The sequence below is a fragment of the Ambystoma mexicanum genome, chromosome 4p, assembly GCF_040938575.1.
Source record: "Ambystoma mexicanum isolate Mex_15411 chromosome 4p, UKY_AmexF1_1, whole genome shotgun sequence".
Lineage (NCBI taxonomy): Eukaryota > Metazoa > Chordata > Amphibia > Caudata > Ambystomatidae > Ambystoma > Ambystoma mexicanum.
The window spans coordinates 205,475,046-205,502,252 of NC_090927.1; positions in this window are offsets into that span (position 1 = coordinate 205,475,046).

Below are 27,207 nucleotides of genomic sequence, written 5' to 3' on the forward strand. Positions count from 1 at the left end.
CCGGGCGCAAAACACAGAGAAAGTATACAGGATAACCTGCATAAGCTCCTAAGTGATTGGAATGTAACCAACGGTAGAGATTTTATTATTGTGGCTGGGGACTTGAATTGTAGAATCAATAGTGGTGGCGGCACTAGTAATAATCAGCTTCTAACAAGTCACAGTATATGGAATCAGGCTGTTACGGACATAGAAGGGATGTGCTGGAGGGGTTTCTTTGACTGCTGGGACCTCGAAATAATTAATGGTCGTACTAGAAACGATAGCCCGGGTAAATTTACATGGAAGAACGGGAGCAGTATGAGCACTTTAGACTATATCTATACTAGTGTAGAGATCGCATTAATTGTCAAAGACATGAAGGTGTGCAAATACAAATGGAGTGATCATGACCCTCTGATATTATCACTGGGACTTAGCCACCCGAATGCTGAACTGGTAAACCTGGGAGATCTTGTAATTAACCATTCCCTAAATCGCATCTCCTGGTCAACGAATAATATTCTAAAAGCCACAAGGGCGTCTGAAGAGTGGGGTAGCAAACAACTAAATATGTTTATGCACAAGTCACCGGAACAAATAGAAAGGTGGATAAGTAAGTTCTCTGCGCTACACGGCTCTCGTAAAATGGGCCTGATGGTGGGCAAGGCCGCTAACGAATTTGACCGTGCGATCAGAGATAGGAAACGTAAGCTTAGAAGAGATAAGAGGTATATAAGAAATGGCCCTGATCCCAAGAAGGAGATTACCCTTAAAATAAGAAAACTGAAGGCCACCTACCAAATATGGCTAAAAATACATAAAAACACAAGGAAGTTAGAAAGGTGGCAACATACAGTCAGGACACTATGTAGTAAGAACACTCGCAAAATTTGGTCCATATTGGGGAAGGCGAAGGGGAAAACTTTAACTAGTATGATTAATCCGATAGGAGAAGATAAATGGATCTCCTTTCTATAAACAAGAAATACGGGAAGCAACTATGTGACCGACATCCCCAGGGCTAGCAAACCCCTTACTCCCCCATTCTCTACCTCTGTGGAGGACTTGCTGATAAGAATCAAGGCTTTAAACACCTCTCGTGCTCCAGGCCCTAATGGCCTCTCTAATATGGTGCTGAGGAGTAACCCCCTCTTTTGGGCAAACCTCTTGAAAATATTGTTTGATAAAATACTACATGAAGGTAATATACCGACATCATGGCAGACAGCCATCATCATACCTGTTTTCAAGAAAGGTAGCAGGGCCGATCCTACGAATTACCGGCTCTTATCTATGCTGGACTGCTCTGGGAAACTGTTTGCAGCACTTATTCTGAAAGAACTACTTTTATGGGTAGAGAAAGCTGGGATCCTAGATCAATTCCAAAGTAGCTTTAGAGCAGGCTTTTCCACTTCCAATAACATATTTATTATGGATACTTTGAGAAACAAGGCGCTATCTCGCTCTAATCCCCCTCTATATGCACTATATATTGATTTTAAGGCGGCCTTTGACTCGGTCAATTGCTCCCTTCTATGGAACAAACTGAGGACCCTAGGCTGCCCCGAACCTCTATTGTACTATTTGGAGCTATTACACTCAAATAACACAGTCCAAGTTAGGCTGGACAATCTGGGTTCGGTGACCAAACCCATTCCTCAGAGGCGAGGAGTAAAGCAAGGCTGTGTTACTGCTCCAACATTATATAATTTGTTTATTTCAGACATACCCAAATGCCTCCTAGAGATTAATAATTGTCCCCCTAAGATAGGTTCCTATCACTGTCCACTACTAGCTTATGCAGACGACTTGGTGATCATGGACCACACTTTTAGTGGTATCCTGAGATCAGCCAAACAGTTATGGCACTATGCTGAAAGCAATGATCTAGTTATCAATAACAGTAAGACCAAGTTGTTGCTATATACGGCTGGCAGAGTGGCTAGACCAAGAATGATGCTGGGAGCGAACGAAATTGAATACACGCATATGTATAGATATCTGGGGGTGGAATTCGATAACAAAGGAAACTACTTTACCTGCATCCAGGAGCGCAAAACAAAAGCTGCTCAACTTACAGCCTTAGTTTATAAATTCACACGTGAGCAATGTGGATTCTCAATATGGGCAGCACGTCAGCTATATATTCAATGTCTGGCTCCTATGGTGACGTATGGTTTAGACCCACTGATAAATATGAATCTAGGATGGTTACAACTGATAGAGGGTAAGTTCTGGAGGAAAATCCTCGGCCTTCCGCAATGTATTCCCACGGCTATTATAAGGCTTGAGATGGGAATCTTTTCCCTCAGAGCCATGGTAATAAGAAAGAGGATGGAATTCCATATTAAGCTCAACAACAAACCAACAAATAAACTATTTCAGACGATCAGGGAAGATTGTGCGGCTGGTAGACAGGCTAAATTTGAAAATCAGATTCGGTCCCTAACTGAAGAAATCAGTTGGTCTCCCGAATGGGGCCGGGAAAATGAAGACCTAATTACCAGCATGCGCAATCGCCTTAATCTGTGGGACTGGCAGAATAATTTTAAACACCTTAATAGCCTGAAAAGCTATAGCTTTATTTTATTCAGACTTTATACCTATGGAAAAGCGCAACTTTATCTAAATCAGTGCCCATCAGAGCATCTGAGGCGGTTTATCCTATTAATGCGCCTTAACTACCTGCCGACTCTATCTACCCAGGGCCCTGCACGGGGGTTTAACCTGGCAGAAAGATACTGCAGGATCTGTGACCTTCCTACTGAACCTGAGACGGCTCAACATGTGCTGACAAGCTGTGGTAAGATGAGAATAGAATACAATAAGTATCTGGGCGAATTCGTCCACAATACAGACTATATGGGCCAAGAAGACTTTTGGAGGCAATGTGTTAACACAAATAACCCTAAACTGCATTTAGCACTTTATCAGGTATGGCGAATAGCAGCCGCTCTCATGAAATTAAACCCAAGGGGGTCTTTCCCCGATAAGTAAATGTTATTGTGTTTCGTAGTGTAAATATGAAATATTGTATATTTTTAGTATGATTCAGTTTAAGACGTTTTCCCATTTCTCTTAGATTTAGACTCAAATCCTTATAAATTAACTATCCAGAAATGGTACCAAGGATTTTATTAAGATTCGGAATCGTATTGTATTTTACTGTATTGTAATTTGTATTTGAGATATTTGATGTTAATTTATGTGTAAAGTTTTTTACATTTGTTTAAAACTGTATCACATTAATAAATAATAATAATAATTATCTGGAACAAGGAGAAAAACCCATAGTGGAGGTATCACACAGTACACTGGCTAGTCCAAATATTCACAGCCTTTCAAGAAGACAGGTCTTAATCATAGGAATTTGACAGTTGACAGCTCCAGGTATGCAGAGACATTTGTTTGCCCTTAAGAGGGGAAGAAATTTGGGGGATCAGCTGTCACCCTTCCTGCACAAAAAAGATAAGATTACAAGATATAGTATGGCAAAGCGGGGACTACCACCAGTGGTAGGACATCATACATGTGGAGACTGCTTGGCCTGCCCCTTCACGATCAGTAAATCCCCTGCTGTTACCACCATGAAACCACTAAACCTGTAATGAATAAAGACCCTCAGAATACCGCTGGTGGTAATCAAGAAACCCCCTCTGTGCCTTTAATGAGGGCCATAAAGTGGTATTTAAATAATTTCACGTTCTGTCATAATTACTGCCTCAATGTGCTTTTATGAATAACGCATTATTTTTTGGGAATTGGAAACGCCAGTGTGATTAAAACCTAACTATTGATTTTTGTGGGTGGGGGGGCTTCGAGTGTTGAGGCCTGACCAGCGATCAATGAGGCCCCAGGGTAAAATACCCCAAAAAAACGTTTTGGCCTTATAGAAAATGACTGCAAGTAGCCCCGATACAAGGCGTTTAGTTGCCATACAATGTATGGAAGTGGGGAGCTTTTGAAAATGAATGGGACAATTATACCTTTTGTAATCATTTGCTTGGATTCAGGTCTAGATAAGAGGAACACTAAAATATGTGGGTTTTGTTCTTTCCTCTTGTCCTCCTAGCTTCGTTTTTATTTGTTCCTTTCCTACCTGGCCCAGCAGTAGAAGTGGAAGCTTCTATTCTGTTCCACTCTGGCAACTATCCCTCTGGACTAATGGATTACCTGCCCCTAGGGAAGACTGGTTTGCATCAGAAATGCCTGAAACACAACGGTTGAAACTAGTCAAGCCACAAAACAGACAATTAAATTATCCTTGAATAATGCTCAAACGAGTTGGCTCACACATTGAAAAAGAACTGTTGCACTTCTATGAATTGTGACCCCCTGAAAATAAGCTGTTAGTGAAATAATGTTTCCTAGCTTAAGGTTTAGCTTGACTGATTAGTGTGAATATTTGAATGAATGAACTGCAAGGATGTTGTGCTTGGTGGAGTGTTTTGAGACTTTCATTTTGGTTAAATTGTGCCCATTAAAAAAAAGCTAGACACGAATGCAGTTGAAGCTCCTTTTACCTATGAAACAGTAAAAGTAATAGTTGTTTGTATTGAATTAAGGATCCAGTGCATGTCTACTTTAGGAGAATTCAGTCATGTCGTAACTGGGCGCAGTTGCCAGGAACATCATTTGGGGGTCGCCAGGGTTCGCAAGAGCGGCTCCTGAGGTCTCCCTTGCCACCACTGTGGTCTCCCTTGCTACCCCTGCAATTTCTCAGCACTCTGGCTTTCAGCGGCTGCGGGACAGGACAATCGTCCGTGAAGGGACAGTAGCCTTTTATCAGCTCACGAAGAAAATTAGGCAAAACACCTACAGCGACCGTGACCACAGTGTAGTGATGTAGGGATCACAAAGACTTGCGACATGGTGCTCTCACCTAGATTGTGACCCAGAGGAGCTAGGACTGCAAAATTTGTCGGGAGAAGGCAGAGGACCACAAACTAGAGATGCACTAAGTCTCGAGTCGGAACTCGGGATGGTGGCGCTCCTATGCGATATCCCAGGGTAGAGCTAGCCAGTTCACTGGATGACCCAGGAACACTCCTGCGAAGGCTCTTTTGGCTTGTAATCAGGAGGTGCCGAGAGTAGTTGTTCCCACTACTCCAAAGGGTCAAAGCACCCTTGCAGGCCCTTCTAAGATCGATGACAAAAGCAGGAGTCCAAGGTGCCACAGTGGGCTCAGGGTGCCAAACCTTCCAGTGCGTCTTTGGCGATTCCACGGGCCTGCTTCAGCATTTCAGTATACTTGGCTTCTTCTGTAGTTTGGTGTGAACTTCAGTAGATTGACCTGGAATGGATGCAGAGCCCCTTCTATTATCCAAGATTCGTTTTGCGCTCAAATCTGGGATCACCAATAGAAGATCTGCTCTCTTGCATGCATGCCAGGCGCGGGCCAATCATGATCTACAGTGGTCTCAGTCATTCAGGCATGGCAGACATCCTGGCACTAGTAGCGTGGGTTGGGACCAGACAGTCCCAATCCTCTTCCTGGGCACTAGCACACGTGACATGCAGGAGCCCGCGAAAGATGCGGTTTTCACGGGAGGCTGCATGCCCAACTAAGGAAGCCCCGGGTCAGCTCGACCTGAGTGAATGCTACAGACAAGATGGCCAAAGGGCAGAACAAAAGACTTTTGTGGCACAGACATTTTCGGCACTGGCCACCGTCAGGGACCAAACGTGATAAACACGGTATGGCACAATAAAAGCAGTAAAAATACCAGTAAAGTAAACTGCTGCCACCAGTTTGTCCTAGGCACACTTGTATAGCCACCAAAACATCCTTAGAGGGTGTCTAGGGCCATAAAAGGAAAAGACCTCTGTGCGCAGTACAGTAAGGTACTTGGCGCATAGATAAAAAGTTACCAAGAAATAGCAACAAAGTCAAAGAATAAGGGAAACATAGCTTCCCAGTACTGACAGCCTGAAGGACGTGCCATTTTTCCCACAACAAATGAGCAAAAGCCCAGGGGAGCGCAGCTGAAGGCTGTGCTCCACTGGGAAAAGTCCGGTTAGGTCAGTCAAACAAAATCAATAGGTTTGGGGGGTCCATAATATGGAGGGAAGATTGCACTTAGAGAAATCTTTCCGAACAGTAACGTTTTGAGCAGTGACCCTAAATAAGAAAGATTAGGAATGACAAATCATTTGTCTTTATGGAATTCTGTACAATAATTGCTAGACTTATTAAAGTTTTATTTCACACTTCAGGGGGTGATTCGCTGATTTAATGGCCGATTCATGGAATTAATGTGCGCCGAAAATTCCGGCGCAGAGGTGCCAAAACGTGCGAATCGCAGTCCAAGTGTGAAAATCGCAGGGAAACCAGCGCACATCGATTCATGGAAGTCCGTGCGCGAGAAAAATATTGGATGTGCGCTGAAAAAGTGCACGGCGCACGCCGGCGCACAGGTCATCCAACGGCGTGCGCCACGGCCACAACGAAATCACACATAGCGCGGTGCACATAACAAAAGTAGGCGGAACATGGGGCGTAACACTCGGAATGGGACCCACACGCTCACCTACAACTCGTATTTATGGAATCGAATAGGGCAAACCAGCGCACGGGCAAAGACGCGCACAGGGCCAAACAAGTCCGCCACAAGAAAGCAGGCGGTAGCGTCCCTGCGCCTGAAATAAATGTGCGCCAAAATGTGCGCTAACAAAAAGCACCTATATACAGCTATGATGAATGATCCATACTGTGGCCCTCTAGGACAAATGAGGTGCAAAGGGGTACCGACAAACACGGACACCCACTGTGTGAAAAATAGCATGTGCGTGTATTTCGGGGTGCGCGGGAAGTTCCACACGCGATTGGCCTGGGTACGTGCATTTCGGGTTGTGCGGGAAGTTCCACACGGGATTGTCCTTGGTACGTGTATTTCGGGGTGCGCGTGAAGTTTCACACACGATTTCAGCAGGGTACGTGTATTCCAAGGTGCGCGGGAAATTTCACACGCGAATTTGCATGGTACGTGTATTTCGGTGTGCGCGTGAAGTTCCACACGCGATTTCAGCAGGGTACGTGTACTCCGGGTGCGTGGGAAATTCCACACGCGAATCCAGCAGCCTACGTGTATTTCGGGGGTGCCGGGGAGTACTACACGTAAATTGGCTGTGTGGGTCCTCCCAGGTGTTCCCTCTACACCTTCCACTGCCCCTGCAGGCGGCCCACACCACAGGGGACTACCCTGCACTCCTGCACATGTCCCGCAGGCAGCCCATCCACCATGGCCATGCCACCCAGCCAACCCACATGTCAGCTTGCACTACTGCCCACCAACGCATGTCTCCCAGCACCCCCAACCCCCAGTATCCAGGGGCACCCTCCACCAGGCCCCCACTCATGTCTCCCAGCACCCCCACCCCCCAGCATCCAAGGGCACCCTCCACCAGGCCCCCACTCATGTCTCCCAGCACCCCCACCCCCCAGAATCCAGGGGCACCCTCCACCAGGCCCCCACTAATGTCTCCCTGCGCCCCAACCCCCAGCAGTGCGATTGGCCTGGGTACGTGTATTTCAGGGGTGCGCGGGAAGTCTTACACGCGATTTCATCAGGGTACGTGTATTACGGGTCCGCGTGAACTTCCACACGTGATATCAGCAGGGTACGTGTATTACGGGTCCGCGTGAACTTCCACACGCGATATCAGCAGGGTACGTGTATTACGGGTCCGCGTGAACTGCCACACGCGACTGGGCCTGTGAGAGTGGGGTACGTGTATTCCTGGGGTGGGCGGGAATATTTACACGCGACTGGGCCTGGGAGAGCGTGTTACGTGTATTCCTGGGGTGGGTGGGAAGATTTACACGGTCGCCTACAACGCGCCAAAAAACAAGTTCCAATCCGGAAACACGTATGCCAGCATGAAGCAGGCGCACGTCCCGCGCAGCATAAAAGTGTGCGCAAACAACAAACAAGCTCAGACGCCAGGATGAATATACCGTTCCTAGCAGCAGTGGCCGTGGGATACCGCAGGAGGAGGAGGAGGATAGTCAGGGCCAGAATCTTTACACCCAGAACCAGCCTTTTTGGTATGCCTGATGACCAGGTGTATGGGAGGTACAGGTTTCCACCTCACATAATACTCGACCTGGTCAGTGAGTGGGAGGATGACCTCACATCACCCACCCTGTGCTCCCAAGCACTCAGCCCCCTGGAGAAGGTCCTCAATGTACTGCACTTCTTGGCTACCGGATCATTTCAGCGGACAAGTGCCATAGTGGGGCGGGTGTCACAGGCCACGCAGTCACAGTGCCTACACCAGGTGTTGGCCATCATCACTGCACGCCCTTCAGTCCGCAGGCACATATACCTGCCCAGAACACCTGCAGAAAGGCAGGCTGTCAGCCAGGATTTCTACAGGGTGGCACAATTCCCCAAAGTGCTAGGTGCCATTGATTGCACCCATGTGGCTCTATGTCCCCCCACGGCATCTGAGCACATCTATACAAACCGCAAGCACTGGCATTCCATCAACGTCCAGGTAGTATGTGATGCCAAGGGAATCATCACCTCAGTATATGCCAACTATCCAGGGTCCACCCACGACAGCTTCATTTACAGGATGTCAACCCTAAACCGGGACATGGAAGCTGGGCGGCATGGAGATGCATGGCTGCTTGGTGAGTATAAATGCCACAGCACACGCATGCATGACAGATACAGAGTAATGTCACTACCCCACTAATGATCCCCATCACCCCCCTCCCCAGGGGACAGTGCCTACCCTCTGAGCACCCACATGATGACGCCAATTCGGAACCCCATCACGCCTCCCGAGGTAAGATACAACACAGCCCATATTGCAACCCGGGGCATAGTGGAGCGCACATTCGGAGTGCTCAAGTCACGCTTTCGCTCCCTTGACCATTCTGGCAGGCAGCTGTTATACGCTCCCCCAGTAGTGTGCAGGATCATAGTGGCAGCATGTGTCCTGCACAAAGTTGCAACACGCCGGGGCCTGGCTGTGGACATGGTGGTGCCCCCACATCCCCAGCCACATGCGCGCCCGCTGCGCATGGGAGGGGAAAGGGCACGGGGTGAGGCAGCCCGTACGCAGCTGGTGGCTAATTACTTCACAAAGAAATCAAACCCTGTGGAGTGTACACAGCCCTGGCACATACCATCTAACAATCAATGATGACTCAATCTGACAATTCTGATGAATTAAGGGACAGTCAACTGTCAGAACCATAGCAGCCTGAGATTGTTCACCTGGAAGTGTCACAATGTGTGCATCCCTACCTACACAAACACCACCAATGCAGTGTCATCAAAAGACACACTTCTATGCAGCAAAAATGAATACCCACTTGCAAAATACAACATGAGAACAGTGCCATGTCACCCAACCCCTCCCCGGCACCGCCACACAACACACCATGGCATGTCATGCTATGTGACAGCAAACAAATTAATCCCCACAACATGACACAAGTGTCACAAAGTACAGTGTCCCTAATGGAAACTGGCCACACATGAAATGCTCACAGTAATGCAGGACCAACAACACACATTACCAAATATTTACCAATAATACTAATCACCTACACAACCTCCAACCTACCATAAACATGACAGTACATATTTAAAAAATTGGTAGTCTCACTACCTGATAATGCCAGCACTTCGACCACTTCCAACTGTACAGTGTTAGCGCCACGCAAAAGTGTAGGTGCACTGCTTACAACATGGACTCCATTTCCAAAGTAGACCGCCTTGTGAAGACATGAGGAATGGACCTGCAAATTGGGAGGATGAGATGGATGCAGAGGCACATATCAATACACCATGCAGTGTACAATACAACCACAATATGCACTAGGAATGTATACACAGTATTGACTACAGACTGGCCACACATCAAATGGGAGTCCAACGTCACTGTGTAAGTCAATGTCACTTGGGCACACCCTTTGCAAGCTCATGGAAACGGGAAGCAAGAGGGGTGTGTGTCACACAAACCCAAGCATCTAACCCAAATTCAGGACAAGCCTGCATGTGCCCAGCCACAATACAGCGTATGCCCACGGGAGCCACACAAGGCAACACACTGTACGGCTACCCTATTGTGAGAGAATCGCTGCTGTCGTTCTCCTCACCCTCTGCAGCTGCATCAGGAGGTGTTGGCACTATGGGAGGCAGCCCACGCAAAGCCCTAGTCTGGTCCTCCATGGCAGCAAGCATGCGGGTGTGGAAGGTCTGGTTCTGGTTCTGGAGGATAATCGTGTGGAGGTCCCCATGCAACAACTCACGGGATGCCCGGATCTCCTCCCGAGTTGCCTGCATCTCAGCTGAGAGCGAACATGTGAGCCGCTCCAGCTGATGTTCTGTCCTCGTGTCAGTTGAAGCCTCAACCTCAACAAGAATCACCCTGAGCTGACGGAGTTCCACCCTCAGGGCTTCCCTGTGGCCCTGGGACTCAATAGAAATGGCTTCCCACAGAGTCTCCAGTGCCGCCCGTCTGTCCCTGTTGGACGCCAACATGTCCTCCCTGTGTGACTGGCAAATGGAGTCTGTTGCCTGCTGTAGTTGTTCCATCAGCCTTTCTTGGGGGACAATGGAAGTGGCCACCCTATCCATGGCCTGAGCCATCATCTCAGATGATGCTGCCTGTTGGTTTGCCATACCGTATATGGATTGCTCCCATGCGGTATTGCCAGGTGGCGTACGGCCACCGCATCGGCGGGCACCACACCTGTCTGGGGCAAGGCGAACTGCACCTTGCTCTGCCGGCACTGCCTGAGGCTGCAGGACTGCATTCCCCCTCTGATCTGCTGGCCCAGGAACAGGATCAGATGTTGAGGAGTGTGACCCTGCATCCATAACCACCAAAGGCGGACCTACCAACACTGACATCCCCATTGAGGGTTCTACCCCTGGGCAGGTGGGTTGGACAGTACAGAATCCCTCCCAGAAACACTTACCTGCGACCGCACATAGGTCTCATCATCCGAATCGACACCTGAATAGAGCTCGGGGGAGGTGCACCCAGAGACAACCCTTGAGATAATGGTCTGCAGCAAGTGTGCAGACCCAGGAGGGGCCTGAGACCCCTCCTGGGTCTGCACCATCTCCACAACCCCAGCAGTATCAAGTGCGTCATCCCCTGCAAAGACATGAAAGAAAAGAAATGGGAACAGGCATTAGCACCATGGCACACAATTAGGGCTGAGAAGCAACAGAACCAGTACTTCATTGACACATGTCCCACATGACTATAACCCTCCCATGCATGCACTGTCACTGCGTATGAAGGGGAGGCAAATGGCACACATTGATGACACCAAGACGGAAGACCAACACATTTGCTGCATGCTGGCTAGCAGTGCCATCACACATTGGCCTGTGATTGGCATGTCCAATACACATACATGACACATGCCATCACACAGATGGCATGTACCATAGCCATGTCACACATGTGACAATAGGACTGAGAAATGCCTAGTGAAAGTGGTGGAATGCAAACAATCAGCCTGAATGAACACAGAATAATACGCAACAATGTTGTGGCAAGATGACACTTCAAGGGCAACTGGCGTGAGGTTGGGCTAAATGTCTACTGTTGCCAGAAGGGATACTGCAATACCCAAATCCTGGTGCGCAGAATGTATTGGATGAAGCACATGGGTGACCCAAACCACTCAGGCACACACCCCCTCACCTGGCACTCAATCAGAAGCACTCACACACACACCATGCACATGGATGACACACACATGCATGTGCACTCACCGGACAATGCCTCGTAATCTGGCAGGTCTCCCACGCCTTGGATCTGTTCCTCCGTGATGTAGGTCCCAGCAACATACTCATGTGGAGTGAGTTCAATGTCCTCTGCCGGAGACCCACCTCCAGTCACTAGAGTTGCGGCATGACTTGAGGCCAGCTTTTTCTTTGCCCTGCGCTTATGGTCATTCCAGCGCTTGTAGCAATCATTAGCTGTGCGCCTCACGAATCCAAGGGCACTTATGAGTTCTGCAATGGTCTGCCAGTGTGCCTGACGTTGTGCAGGTGTGGTCTTGCATCCTGCAGTAATCACCATTTCGCTGTCATGTGCGGACACATACTCCACAAGTGCATCAAGTTTGGCCTGATTGAAGCTGGGCTTCCTTGGTGGGCCGGACTGTGTAGCTGTGTCTGGGGCATCAGCCTGTACTGGACGAGCACTCTTCCTCTTCCGCTTGGAAGGTGGTGGGGATCCTGAGTGTCCTACGCCGCTCTGGACACTCGGGGCAGGAGCCCCGGTGGACTGTGGACTAGGAGTGTGGGAATGAACACTCACCATGGGACTTGGTGCAGGCATTAGCTGAAGTGTGATGTAGTCAGGGGGAACGTCAGCAGGATGGACTGGGACCGACACTGTCCTGACTGGGAGACTCAGAGCTGGGGTGGATGGAGTCACAGCTGCCCCTGCAGCCTCCCCACCCTGCCTACTCGGGGCAGCAGATGACATAGCTGCCCCTGATCCACGTGGCCTGGTGACACCAACGTGCACCGCCACACGCGGCCTAGACCTGCTGACCTGGAAGTCAGCCATGGAGTCACCCTGTGCCAGGTCTGGTGCCACAATGGGCTGGTCCAACAAGGGCTGAGCAGGGATGGTGTCAGTCACGTTACCCTCAACCAGGGGGCGGGCATGGGTGTCCCTGACTGGTCACCCACACATGGGGGGCTAGAGGCACCCTGCAAGTCCCGGCCACGTCCCCACCACGGCCACCTCTTGAGGCTCGGCCAACTTTGCCACCCTTACCGCGTGCTCGCCTCCCAACCATGGCACTGATGTTGTTGTGCGTATGGGTGTTGCAGTAAACTATTGTCCTGGGCAATTGGGGGTCAAAGGATAAGGGTACTAGATGGAATTCTTACCCTAGTGCTCTAGCAAGGCTGTATGTGACCCCTGGGGGAAGATGACGGGTCACGCAACGCACAGGCACCCCAAAAAAGGGAGCTAATGTGCACGCAATCGCTCCTAGACCACGTGCGTGGAAAAATAAACCTGCACTACGCTGTGGCACCCAGAAACACAAAAATGAACGTATGCGTGTCACACGCAGCCTAGAATGACCTCTGAAGGGGTACGCGACACACGGGGCAAGCACAGATGTTAAATACGTGCGCGACTCACCGTCTGCCTGGAAAAATAGCATGAAAAAGACACTTGTGTGCGCGTTGGCAACACCCCCTCCAAAAGAAGAATTGTACGCTGTCTGAGGAGACAGGACAACAGAAGAAGTGAATGCTGTTTGAGGAAACAGGCCCAGGAAAAAGTCAAAAAGAGAAAAAGCTGTCAGAGGTAACAGGGAGTACGAACTTGGAACGCCGTGAAGTAAATCGCATGTGAACCGACAAGAAATACAGATTTCACCCACTCGCTCTCCACGAAAAGCACGTACAAGGAAATGGCGTTCTACACGTACCTTATAAACATGCCCACACGTCCAGCGTCACTTCCGCATGTACGCGCTAAGGCCCTATCCTCCAATTACACGAGCTGACACTCTGACGTGCAGTCATTGGACGTGTAACATGCACCCGTGTACAGGGAAACGCCCGCGCACGCACGTCACAGACGCGCATATGCGCTGAGGCCCTTTCCACCAATTACACGCTATGACACTCTGACGTGCTTAGTGTTTCTACGCGCCATGGAAAACGCACGTACGCGTAATCTCATAGACGCGCCTACACGCTGGGGGCCTTTGGGCCAATGAATTTGCGTACGTGTGCTGACGTGCTTACACGCTAAGGCCCTTTCCTCGAATTACACGCAGACGTGCTGGATTTTCACGTGCCAAATCACTCCGTATCAAGCTGGCCACGCGTAAGCACACGGAAGACCATGCTCCTGCCCAGAAGGCCGAATTACTGCCCCCCGAGCCCCGAGCCAAGGGTGCTGTTGCTGTGACCACCTCTGCTGGAACCGAAGACTCCCGACTGGGATTCCATCGCTCCACAGACCAGCCCCAGGACCCAGTTGCCCACCCACTCCTGCCTCAGGGCTTGTCATGTCGGGCATTGCAACATCTGGCACCACTGACAACCCCCGGCCAGAGAGGCAGAGGGGCACCAGCTTCACTGCCACCAAAGTTGGTGTCCTGGTGGAGCAAGTCCTGGGGCAGTATGATGCCCTCTTCGGAAGTTTGCGCGCCGACAAGGAAGGACGGACTCAGATCTGAACGGACATTGTGACTGCCATCAACGCAGTCCGACTATTCCATCATGTCAAGAAGCGCTGGGAGGACTTCAGGTCCAGGACCCTCAACAAGGCCCAGCGCCTCTTGAAGGCAGCGGATGCTAAGGGGCACCGGGGCCACTTGTCGGAAGATCAGATGAGGGTCCTGGAACGCATATCCCCATCGCTCCACATCCAGGTCCTTGAGAGGCAGACCCGTCTGGAGTTGAGCGGTAAGTGTACATGCATCCTGATTGTGAGCTGTGCGTGTGGTGGTGTGCCAGTAGTGTGCAGGTTGCACATGTGTTTTAATGGGGCCAAGTAGGGGGGGGTGTACAGGGCCGTGAGGCTAACACATGCGAGGGTTCTCATGTGTGAGACATGGATGGTGCTTGTGTGTGTAGGCTTGCATGCCAAATGCAGATGTGTGGGCACACATGTTTGAATGAATGTGTATGTAAGTAGGCATGTTCGTGATGTCACATATGGATGTTGGTTTCAGCTACACGTATCTGCACTGTGTACATGTGCATGTGTGTGTATTTGACAAGGGGGCAACAGTGATGCAACATGGATGCATGTGACACCGGGATGTGGAAGACTGATTGGCAGATGTGACATGGATGCCGATCTCAACACTGCAACAGTTGGCAGAGGTGTACACATGCATGCAAGTGTGGTGGTGTGTGTGCATGTGTAGTGCACTCCCTGTGTTGCATGTGATATCTGGCTCACCTTTGCCTGCTCATGCTGTTGTATGTGTATGGATGGTGCTGGCTGTTGCAATATGGCTGTGGTATGGCTCATGGTGCGAGTTGAAATGACATGTGTGTTGGCGATTGTGATGCCATGTCTGAGGTTTGCCAATGCCACTCATGTACAACTGTCATGTGTGTATGTGTCCATTGTACAGTGCCCTGATGCCTGTGTTTTATTTCTCCCTGTCTGCAGCGTCAACTGATGAAGAGGGCGGAGAAGGTGCTGTGGAGCACAGCGGCAGGGATTGCACCGCCAGCCGGAGACGCAAGGCCCGGCTCCCCTCCCAGGTTTTCATCTCGTCCGGCAGTGAGGAGTCCGGTGCTGCATCCCAGGCCGCAGCTGCCGGGGGGAGGTCCAAGAGGCGGAGGTCGGAGTTGGACTCCTCGGCAGCAGAAGGGGCAGCTGGGACCTCACAGGGCCCAACGGGGGAAGATGGCACGGAGTCATCCAGGTTGGTGGGGGGTTTGGTGGAGGAGGAGGCCGTGCAAGCGACAGAGACGGGGCCTGGAGGTGGGGATTCCACTGGTGCTAGTGGTGCAGTGCAGGACCGTGCTAGTGGTGCAGTGCAGGACCAGGGACAGGAGGCAGCACAGGCCGCCGTGGAGGTGTCTGTGTGCAATCCTGTCCCTGATCCTGTCACTGCATCATCTTGCACCAGCAGAGATGCCTACGTCCAGACCCGATTTCAGGCAGGGGATGAGCTTACAACAACTGGCCTTCCTCTGCCTGCGGACGTGGCTATCTAGGTACGGGTTGAGCCTGTCCTGACTGGTGTGGCGTTGCGTCAACGGGCCATGCGAGGTGACCTGCAGTCTTTTCATGGGGAGACTGCACGTCATCTCGAATGGCTCGTTGACCGCGTCGGCCTACTGGGACAGGTCACCCAGGCCGGATTCCTCCGTTTGCTGGAGCTTGTTCCAACCCCCTCCTCAACTGAACACCCTATGCGCCAGTCGTCCTCCGTGCCATCTTTCCACCCATTTGTCACCTGGGTGCGCTGTAGAGCTGCCTCTGACGGTGCGGCCAGGCTGGTGGAGGACACATCCCTGCCACAGTCAGGAGTCGGACGTCCAGCAGGGATGGCCACATCAACGACTGCTCCCCGGCCGGTGGAGGATGTGCAGGCAGCAGGAGCCAGGGCACGGGCACAGGCACAGCAGCAGCAGCAACGAGGTGGGAGCCATGATGGCTCGGGGCCTTCGACATCGGAGGGGCAGGCATTGGCCGGAGGGGAGGAGGACCCAGGACAGGAAGTGTCTTCCGTGTGGCAGCGGTTGGGCCATGCCATAGATGCGGAGCGGCAGCGGGCGGAAGAGGCACGGCTCACGATGGTCAGGGCGGAGAACTCCATGCGGAGGGCCCTGAAGCGGGCCGAGTGCCTCGAGGCAATCCGCAGGGAGTTGGAGGAGAACATGTCGTCATCCCTGCGGACACTCAGGGCCATTGAAGAGGACCACCTCCGGGACATTGAGCAGGAGTTCGATGATGCCCTGACCCGGAACATCCATAAGTGAGCTGTTGGACTAGCCCGCTGCCCTTGTAAATAGTTCTTTAGTGTTAAGTTTCCTTTTGGTTTTGTTTTGTTTTGGGGCGCTTGGACAATGCTCCAACTTCTTGTATATATTTCTTCATTAGGTAGGATTTTATTTCATACGTTTCATTTAAAGGATTGGGCACATGGACCCTGGATGTTCACTTTGTACATAGTTTGACAATGGATTTGGATTGTTGATTTTTTTTTTTCATGGATCAATGGTTTTTTATTATTTTTGCACCTTGGATTTATTTTCTCAGACTGACACTTTGGAGACTTGCTTTTGGATTGCTTTTCATTTGGATTTCATGCGTCTTTTTCATTTATTGGACATGCTGAATTTCTTTTTTATTGCCATTTTCTTCTGTTCAATTTCATTACCTTGCTTTTCTGTTTAATACATTATCATTTGGTACTTCAATGTGTGGTATTCTCTCTTTGGTTTCATGCATGTCGCAATGTGTGTTTTTTCATTCACATGCTGTCATTGTGTGGGTTTGACGGATATATGTTGATGTGCAGACTAGCCATTTGGGATGCATCATGTGCTGGTGATTTCTTTGTGGGGTAGATGTCATACCTGGTGGTGTGTTCGGACTGGGGTGGCGTGGGCAGCGTATTGAGGGGGGATGGGGGCCATGATTATGGATCGTCATGAGGTGTTGGGGGGACATGTATAGGGGCCTGCTGGCAGCTGTCCTGCACTGCTGGGGGGTGGGTGTGCAGGGAGACATGAGTGGGGGCCTGGTGGAGGGTGCCCCGCAATGCTGGGGGGTAGGGGTGCAGGGGACATGAGTTGGACATGAGTGGGGGCCTGGTGGAGGGTGCCCCTGGATGCTGGGGGGTGGGAGTGCTGGGAGACATGTGTGGGGGCCTGGTGGAGGGTGCTCCTGACTGCTGGGGTGTGGGGGTGCAGGGGGACATGAGTTGGACATGAGTGGGGGCCTGGTGGAGGGTGCCCCTGGATGCTGGGGGGTGGGGGTGCAGGGGGACATGAGTTGGACATGAGTGGGGGCATGGTGGAGGGTGTTCTGGATGCTGGGGGTGGGGGTGCTGGGAGACTGTGTGGGGGCCTGGTGGAGGGTGCCCCTGACTGCTGGGGTGTGGGGGTGCAGGGGGACATGAGTTGGACATGAGTGGGGGCCTGGTGGAGGGTGCCCTGCACTGCTGGGGGTGGGGGTGCTGGGAGACATGTGTGGGGACCTGGTGGAGTGTGCCCCTGGATGCTGGGGGGTGGGGGTGCTGGGAGACATGTGTGGGGGCATGGTGGAGGGTGCCCTGCACTGCTGGGGGGTGGGGGTGCTGGGAGACATGAGTGGGGGCCTGGTGGAGGGTGCCCTGCACTGCTGGGGGTGGGGGTGCTGGGAGACATGTGTGGGGACCTGGTGGAGTGTGCCCCTGGATGCTGGGGGGTGGGGGTGCTGGGAGACATGTGTGGGGGCATGGTGGAGGGTGCCCTGCACTGCTGGGGGGTGGGGGTGCTGGGAGACATGAGTGGGGGCCTGGTGGAGGGTTCCCTGCACTGCTGGGGGGTGGGGGTGCAGGGGGACATGAGTTGGACATGAGTGGGAGCCTGGTGGAGGGTGCCCCTGGATGCTGGGGGGTGTGGGTGCTGGGAGACATGAGTGGCGGCCTGGTGGAGGGTGCCCTGCACTGCTGGGGGGTGGGGGTGCAGGGAGACATGTCGGGGGCCTGCTGGCAGGTGCCCCACAGTGCTGGGGGGTGTGGGTGCTGGGAGACATGCGTTGTTGATCAGTAGTGCAAGGTGACATGTGGCTTGGCTGGGGGGCATGCCCATGGTGGATGGGCTGCCTGCGGGACATGAGCAGGGGGGCAGGGTAGTTCTCTGTGGTGTGGGCTGCCTGCAGGGGCCGTGGAGGGTGTAGAGGGAACACCTGGGAGGACCCACACGGCCAATTCACGTGTAGTACTCCCCGCGCACCCCTGAAATACACGTACACTGCTGAATTTGCGTGTGAGACTTCTCGCGCACCCCTGGAACACACGTACCCAGGACAATCGCGTGTGGAACTTCTCGCGCACCCCTGAAATACCCGTACCCAGGACAATCGCGTGTGGAACTTCCCGCGCACCCCTGAAATACACATACCCTGCTGAATTCGCGTGTGAAACTTCCTGCGCACCCCTAGAATACACGTACCCCGGACAATCACGTGTGGAACTTCCCGCGCACCCCTGAAATACACGTACACTGCTGAATTTGCGTGTGAAACTTCCCGCGCACCCCTGGAATACACGTACCCTGGACAATCGCGTGTGGAACTTCCCGCACACCCCTGAAATACACGTACCCTGCTGAATTCGTGTGTGAAACTTCCCGCTCACCCCTGAAATACACGTGCCCTGATGGAATCGCGTGTGAAACTTCACGCGCACCCCTGAAATACACGTACCCTGCTGAATTCGCATGTGAAACTTCACGCGCACCCCTGGAATACACGTACCCCGGACAATCGCGTGTGGAACTTCCCGCGCACCCCTGAAATACACGTACCCTGCTGAATTTGCGTGTGAAACTTCCCGCGCACCCCTGAAATACACGTGCCCTGATGGAATCGCGTGTGAAACTTCACGCACACCCCTGAAATACACGTACCCAGGTCAATCGCGTGTGAAACTTCCCACAAACCCCTGAAATACGCGTACCCCGCTTGGCGTTTGCTGTTTGGCAGCCCTGTGAACTGGTCCAGGGTTAGCGCAGACATTTGCGATGAATTGGGGATTTTGATGGCTTTTCCTTGCGCAAGGGCGCTCTTGGGGGCGTAACTGGCACTGCTGCAGGGTCGCTGCGCCACTCTGCGCCACGGCTGGTTTTGGAGGCTAAAATCCATGAAGACGCTGTGCGATGAAATGGATTTTATCGCACGCGGCTGGCGCAGTGTATCGCACGGGGACACTGTGCACCAGCCGCGTGCGCCAGCCGCGTGCGCCACTTTTGTGCGAAATTCTATGAATTACCCTGTTAGTGTGTTCTTAAACACCTCAAATCCACAATGCAGACAACATCCTCCAAAAAGCATTTAGAGTAGAATAAGCATCCATTTCAGACCATGGGCCTCATCACGAGTCTGGCGGTAACCCTTAAATGCGGCGTTAGCGCTATTACCGCCTCATTTAAGGGTCCGCCAGTTTTTATCGGCGCTATTACCGCCGGCGGGAAATCCACTGGCGGTAATAGCGCACATTTTCCCTATTGGGCCCAATGGGGAATGAGGAATTCCCGAATGGGCCCAATGGGGAATGGGCACTAACCGTTCCACCAAACCCGTGCTCCGGCACTAATAGCTCCGGGGGGTTTGGCGGTAGAGCTAATAGCGCCGGCAGTAATAGCGCCGGCGTTACCGCCCAAATCGTGATGAGGCCCTATGGATTTTGCTTTTCGCATGTTGCAGTTATAGCATATTTTTTTTTGCTGTTGTCTCTGTTTCGATCATCACAAGACTTTCCATCTCGGTGTCCTCGGTCACTTGACAAAATCATTGTGCCTAAAAGCTTGTGTACAGTGTAGAAATGTTTGACCATAGCACATAAAGTGGCACATGATTACATTATGCCGTAGTGAATGCTTTGGTGTAATGTGTCTATCTTTCTTTTCATGTTGTTTAGGATGTTTGTTTGCATGTATGAGATAACGAGTGACCAGAGTATGGGATGCCGTGTGAGTTTGTTGCTTTCCCTGCGCTGCTCTAAATTCTTTAATACACAGTTATGACCCCTCTCAATATTTTGCCAACATCTGAAGCCTGAATAGCATAAATGCTATATAATAACACATTATCATTTGGCCTTGGATGTCTGCTTGCATTCACAGTAATTTGGTAATATGGGCTTATAGACACTGATATTAACGATACGTAGTGTACTTAGGAACAATGCTATGTCATGGCACTTCCTGTTTTGTCAAGGGGTGAAAGGTAATGTTTCATTAAATTGTGTTTCAAAGGTCCCACAGGGCAACCGGGAGGGAACATGGGAAAGAAAATCATATATAATAATGAAGAAAGAGGCGGACCTACTAGGCCTTGTGAGCATTCAGAACGTGCAAGTTCAGAGAGAGAGAAGGAATGAGGAGTGGTGGGCGGTAAGTGCTAGGTGTATCAAGTGGGAAGTGCTAGGGAGAGATCAGCTGTAAGTGCCTAGGTGGAGTGGTCAGCCGCCAATAATTAAGTGCAGGCTTGTGGTGGCATAGGTCAGTGAGTCCCAAAGCAAAGTGCTGGGTGTCGGCAGTAGGCGACTGGGTGTGGGAGGCCAGGACCCAGGAGGACACATAAAGGCCCCGGTCACCAATCTCAGAAACTGTGGGATTTAACAGAAGAGGGAGGGAAGGATGAGATGAAAAGGAAAGTCTTGAGGAGCTTCCGGAATATGAGGAGATCCAGCTCAAGACAAAGAGGAAGGGGAGGCTGTTCCATAGAAGGGAGCCTGCCGAGGAAAGAGATTGTACACCAGCTTGCTGTTTAGCGAAGCGCTTGACACACAGAGAGTTGGTGCCGGAGGGAACGTAAAGATCTGAAGGGAGAGTATTTAGTGAGAGCAAGCTGTAAATAGAGTGGCCCTTTGAATTTGATCCTTGCAGCAACTGGGAGCCAGTGGAGAGTTTTTAGGGCTGGAGAGATGCAGTCCCTGGGCTTGAGACCAATGATAAGTCTTGCAGCCCTGTTCTGGATTAGCTGGAGGGGTCGTAGAGATGAAGAGGGTAGATTAAGAAAAAGGCTATTGCAGTAGCCCAGCCTAGAGAAAACCAGAGCTCTAGGGACATTGAGCTTCTGGGGGAAAGTGAGGACATGAAGAATTCCTTTGAGGAGGTGTAGTTGAAAGTGGGACTTCTTGGCAATGTCCTGAGTGTGAGGGAGGAAGTAAAGAGAGGAGTCGAAGATGACTCTAAGGTTTCTGTTTTACGATGAAGGAGAAGGGGGAGAGCCCATAGAAGAAGGCCAGAGTGCAGGACAGAAAGAGGGAGCAGGAGTCCCAATAGGAAGGATCTCAGTCTTGCTGGCGTTAAGGCAGAGCTCAATTGAAGTACATCAGGACTGGATGGCAGATAGGCAGTCAGGAATGATGGGGAAAGAAGAGCATCAGAGGGAAGTTTGAAGAAGAGTTGTGTGTCATCTGCATGATACTAAACGTTTGGGGAGAAGGTGGAAATGAGGTCTGCATGAGGAGCAAGGTAGTTGTTAAAGAGCCAGGGACAAAGGTTGGAACTCTGGGGAACGCCACCGGTGGAGATGGAGGTGGGAGAGGAGAAAGACCCCAGGATAACCTAGGAGGGACGGTCAGTGAGGAAGGAGGTTAGCCATTTCAATGCCCGCTCTGAGATACCAAGGGTATCGTGGAGCCATTTTGTGAGGATGGAGTGGTTGACCGTTCCGAATGCAGAGGAGAGATCAAGTAGAATGAGAACAGCTGGAGTGTTGGACTTAAGAGATGCAAGCAGTCCCTGACGGATGTTCAGAAGAGCAGTTTCAGTGCCTCTGGATTCTCGGAATCCAGATGGTTGATCATGGAGGCAACAAACAAGTTCAGTGTGCTCGGTCAGTTGGGGGAAAGACCAGCTTCTCCAAAGGTTTCCCAAGAAAGGGAGTGATAGATAGGGGGCAGTAGTTGTCTGGACAAGATGGGTCTGCAGAAGGTTTTTTCAGGAGGGGTCAAACAAGAGAGTGCTTGAGGGAGGAGAGGAAAGATCCAGTAGCAAAAGAGTGGTTTCAGAAATCAGCGAGTGCAGAGGCAAGAGAGCCAATATTGTCTTTAATGGTTCTGGAGGAGCAGGTGGAAGCCTGTTTGGAGGAGACCTTCATGGAGCAGACAACTCTGGTGACCTCATCAGGTGTGGTAGGAGAGAAGGAGGAGCGAAAGGCAGAGGGACGTTGGGAGGCCATAATTGTTAGCGCCCTGGTCCCTTGTGTCTCTACTTCCCTCACCATGTCCTTCCCCTATGATTGTAGCTAGGTTCATGCTCAATACATTCCTTAGTAATAATAATACTATTACTAATAATACTACTAATAATAATAAACATAATAATAATAAATGTCAGCTGGTTTTTTTGTACTAGCACATGATCAAATCAACAAATAATTCCTATTAAAAAACATTTCCCCCCATAATCTTACCTCCACCTGTCACAGCAAAAGAAAATATGCAGCGAATCTGCAGGGGGGTGGATGTGGCAATCTGTGAATCTGCAGGTACATGGAGATTCACAATGCGCAGAAGGGCCATAAGTTACCCTTCTGAGCATTTATTGTATGCATGGGCTGCAGCCCTGAACCGTTGCTGTCCCATACACATTGCTATTAAATTAAAATGGGTGGAAATGCATGTTTACACTTTTCACAAACAGAAAGATGGGGTATTTGAGTAATAGTGCATTTGTTAGGATAATACAATATAGCTCAAATATTCACTAACCTGAACAGTTGCAGCAGACTAGGGAAGATATGCAAGGTGTTGCCCCTGGCCCCTTACCCCCCTGATTGGTATTCTAAGGAAGGCAAGAACCCTAGGGAAACCCTCTGGGGAAGAAAACTCTAGCGCTCCAATGTCGGGCTGCTGATGACTGGTTAATCATAGGAACCGGAGAGACACGGCTGGAATGATGGGAAGAGAGACTATGGCTTCTACACTAGTGCAGCACCCTTGATATTTATAGGTCTCATTCAAAACGGTTGCAACCTGCAGCCGGGAGAGATGGAGACCGCATCAAGAATTGGAAGGCAGTGCCCCCCTCTGAAATCCAGTGTCCCCCTCTTATGCCCCCCCCCCCCCACCTAAGGCGAGCAGTGGCCATGTTCTCTGTTTGTGGTGTTATTTGTGACACTCACTGAGGCCAATGTCTGCCTATCACACGGCAATACTCCTTTTGTCTCAAAGCTAGTAGTGATCGAGCAGCTTGCAGCCCCTCCCATCAGACTGTAGCACACAAAACTGCCAATGATGGGCCATTAGTCACTGAATGGTTTCGTGCCTGCATCCTGATGGGAGGGGAAGTGCAGTGGGGTGTGGGTAGTTGGTGTGTACAAAAGCCTCTCTGCACGAGTGCTTGTGACGTCACACATTACCTTTCATAGGTGCTCTCACCACCTTTGTCTGTGCCACCCCTACTTTTGTCTTTGGCCCCCTCTGGGCCCCTCCTAAATTTAATTCCTGGCGACACCACTTCAGGAAAGGTGAAAAAATAGTGTGAAAAAAGAGAGTAGTTAGCAAGCATAGAGGGGCATAGAGATAGTGACAGATGCAGACAGGATTGCTCACAGGACAGCGAACGAACTTACAGAGCGTTCTGCTTCAACAGTAGCAACACAATGTTGTCTTGGGAACCGGTCTTTTTGTAGATGTTCGGGGGGCAGATCCAATGACGAGAAAGGAAGACAAACTCCTCTGGATCTGCCTTGTCTGACCACCAGACCTGCATTCGGCGCAAGAGACGCCATGTTGAGAGAAGAAACCCCTGCGGTGTGAAAATGCCGCTAGCGTTCCCATGGAAAGGGGTTCCCGAAGCGAGCCATGACAGCATCCTGAATACATGAAATACTGCTTGTACAGAATGGTTGGTAAACTGATTCGGCATGCAGTAACAATAATTACCACATGCCACTTTTTTGATGGGAATACCGCCTGATGCACAGTGGCATGCTACGTGTTCTTGTGGATTCATCAGCAGCTCTCAGTTCCAAGCAAAGATGCACCCAACCAATTGTGGTTCTTCTTTTACTGCAAACAACAGCAAGAACACAATAGACAAATAGATTTCATTTTACTGGCAAAGAAAAGACCTGGGCCCTCATTACAACCCCAGCGCTAAACCATGGCGCTATTAGCACCATGGTTGGTGCCGGTGTTGTAATGAGTCCACCATGGTGGAATGGGGAAATACCGCCCCATTCCAAGGTTGGTGGGGCGGTATTTCCCCATTCCACCATGGCCCTTCCCCATTCCCATTTTCGCCCCATAGGGCTCAATGGGACTGGGGAAGGCGCTAAGTACGGTAGCGCAAATTGCGGTACCGTAATTAGCACCGAGGTCCCTTTACGGCACCCTACTTTAACGGCTGGTAAAACCAGCCGTTAAGTTCGGGTCCCGCAAAGGGACCTCGTAATCAGGCGTTAAGGGTTTAACGGTGCCGACACCTTTTACGGCGCCGTTAAACCCTTAATGCCAGGGTCGTAATGACCCCCCTGGTGTGGTATTACAGAGACTTTTCACAAATGCAAGTGCAATTAGCACCAGGGAAAACATTGCCCTAATGTTGAAAGAAACATTTTGCCAATGCAAAGTTTCTGAAATACTGCAACTGTGGCCTCATTTCTGAAACATTGGCTTTCAAGAGCAAATTTGAACCTTATTGGTACTAGTGCAAAAATTGCCATTGTGCTAAAATATTCTTTCAGTACATTTTTGCACCAGGGTAATGTTTGCTGTAGTGTCAATACCATTGAAAGAGTATGCTTTTTGCACTAGAGCAATTTTTGCCCAAATGCTAATACCATTGAAAATTTTAAATATCTTGTACGTGGAAGTTAATTTGCTCCCAAAATTTTGTTTTATTGATTTTTGAATGGCACTGTAAAAGCAACCCAAAACACTTATACGAAAAATATAGTAAAAAAAAAAGACTAATTCAGACACTACCATATCCTACTGGGTACCTGCCACCAGACCCATTTACTGGTCAAAGAAATTATGTGATGCGACATTGAAAGTATGGTAATAGAGATGCACCTTCACAGGAGATCGCTGAAGGTGAGAGGAAGGCAATGGAAAGATCCACTGACTGGAACTTGAGGTGAAGGACAAGGAGACTTATAAAGTGAGAAACAGTCTGCCCACTGGAAAAGTGAAGCTCATTTTCTTCATGGTGAAGACCCCAGTGGCCCCTCCTTTTTCAAGATACACCAAGGCTCCATCCTCTCATCAATCCTTTCTAACCTTTACATGGAACCTCTGGGCAATGTGAGGTGTCCGAAATGAGGGGCAAACACAAAGTTGTAATGTTTTCAACCTTAGACATCTTTATTAAAGTAAAAAAAGGTTGGATGAAGGCCTCTCTGTCCTTATCCTAAAGAGAGTTTCCCTATGTAGGAAACTAAAACTAAAGATCAGCCTGTGTCTCGTCGTCAGAATTATATAAACTGTCCTTGTGTCCAAAACATACTAATCTGACCCTCACCCTAAAAATGAACAACTAAGGGTGTAAGGAAATGCCTCTGCCTCAGGCTTGGCAAAAAGTGTTCACAGTTAAAGCAAGTAGATAAATCCAACAAAATAGTATTTTCCAAGGAGAAGTCCTTAGAAGTCCTTATCTCCAGAGGGTGGTTTCCTTTCCCTGGATATCTCAGGTAGGTTGTCAAAGGTGTCTCTTTCAAGCAACAGCTTCTTTGGTTCCTTATACCTGGTTCAAGAAGTTTCTAGAAAAAAACAATTTGTCCCACACCATTCAGCTCTTTCTAGGTTTCTGTGCACTGAGTTCACAAACCAAAGGGGTCTTATTAATAACAATGAGATATTACATATAGGATTCTCTTATAAACCTCTTTGAACTTTTAGCGGACCATCTGATGTACTTGTCCACCAGAAATCCTCATGTGAGCTCTTATGCCAGGTATTTTGATTTTAACAGAAAATTGATCTTTGTTCAATTTCACCACTGCCACTTTTCTATTTTCTGAACGTCTCTGGTATACTTGTTTGTATGTGTTTTTCAAGAGTAAGTAAGCTTTCTATGGCTTTAATGGGATACTGGTATACTCTGCTGTCAGGAATCCTCTTCTATAGTATGTTCATCAGATCACCTGGCATACTCTCCTGCCAGGTATCTTCCCACAATGTTAATGTGCTTATTTGACTTCAACTTGTCTGGTGTTTTGACTGCCAAGACTTCCTTGCATTTGGTTCTTAGGTCCCCAGGTATACTCTCCTGCCAGGTATCTTTCCACAATGTCTTATTCCTCTGGATTTATTCGAATGAATTGCGTCTTGTACTCCCATGGCAGGAATCCGTTCCTGGGGTCTTGCAGATGCCCTGGTATGCTTCTCTGCCAGGTATCGTCTCCCCCAAATGTTCATGGCGCGATGTGCTTCATTCACAAGGGCTTCTTTTAATGTTATCACTGTCTTTCAGTATAGCACAGTTGTATTCCTTCACTGTCTATACTTACTTGGCTTGAAGTACTACTTGTTTCAACTTTCCCCACATTGATGTCTCATATATTGAGAGTTGTTCAAGTTTTGACTTTTAACTTCTTCATTACCATTCAAATGTTTGTGATAACACTTTCTCCGCCTTTCCCCATACTGACATCTCATACATGAGGATTTGTGCACATTCTGTCTTTGTATTTTGCTTGGCAGGTATTCAAAGCAAGTTCTTAAATGCTCACATGCCTGTCGGTACGCCCCTATCTCTGGGCAGACTCCCTGATTCCAGACCCGTGGCACGTTGTTGCAGTGAAGCTTTCACTCAGGGGTGGCGTTTCCCGCTCTGCAGATCTTCTCCCAGCTTTCCTGCCAGCTCTGCGTTCACCCGCTGGTAAGACTGCAGCTTCTCGGCACAACTGCGACTCCGGTAGCTCTGCTGCCGACTCCCCAGCAGTTCTGCCATGGTGCCTGCTGTGTCTCCTTTGGCCTTGTGCCATGCTGGTAGGTAAGGCTTGCAGGAAGGGGATTTTGGGTTTTACAAAGGGAGGGACTTGTATAGTGACAACTAGCCATCAGGAATTCAG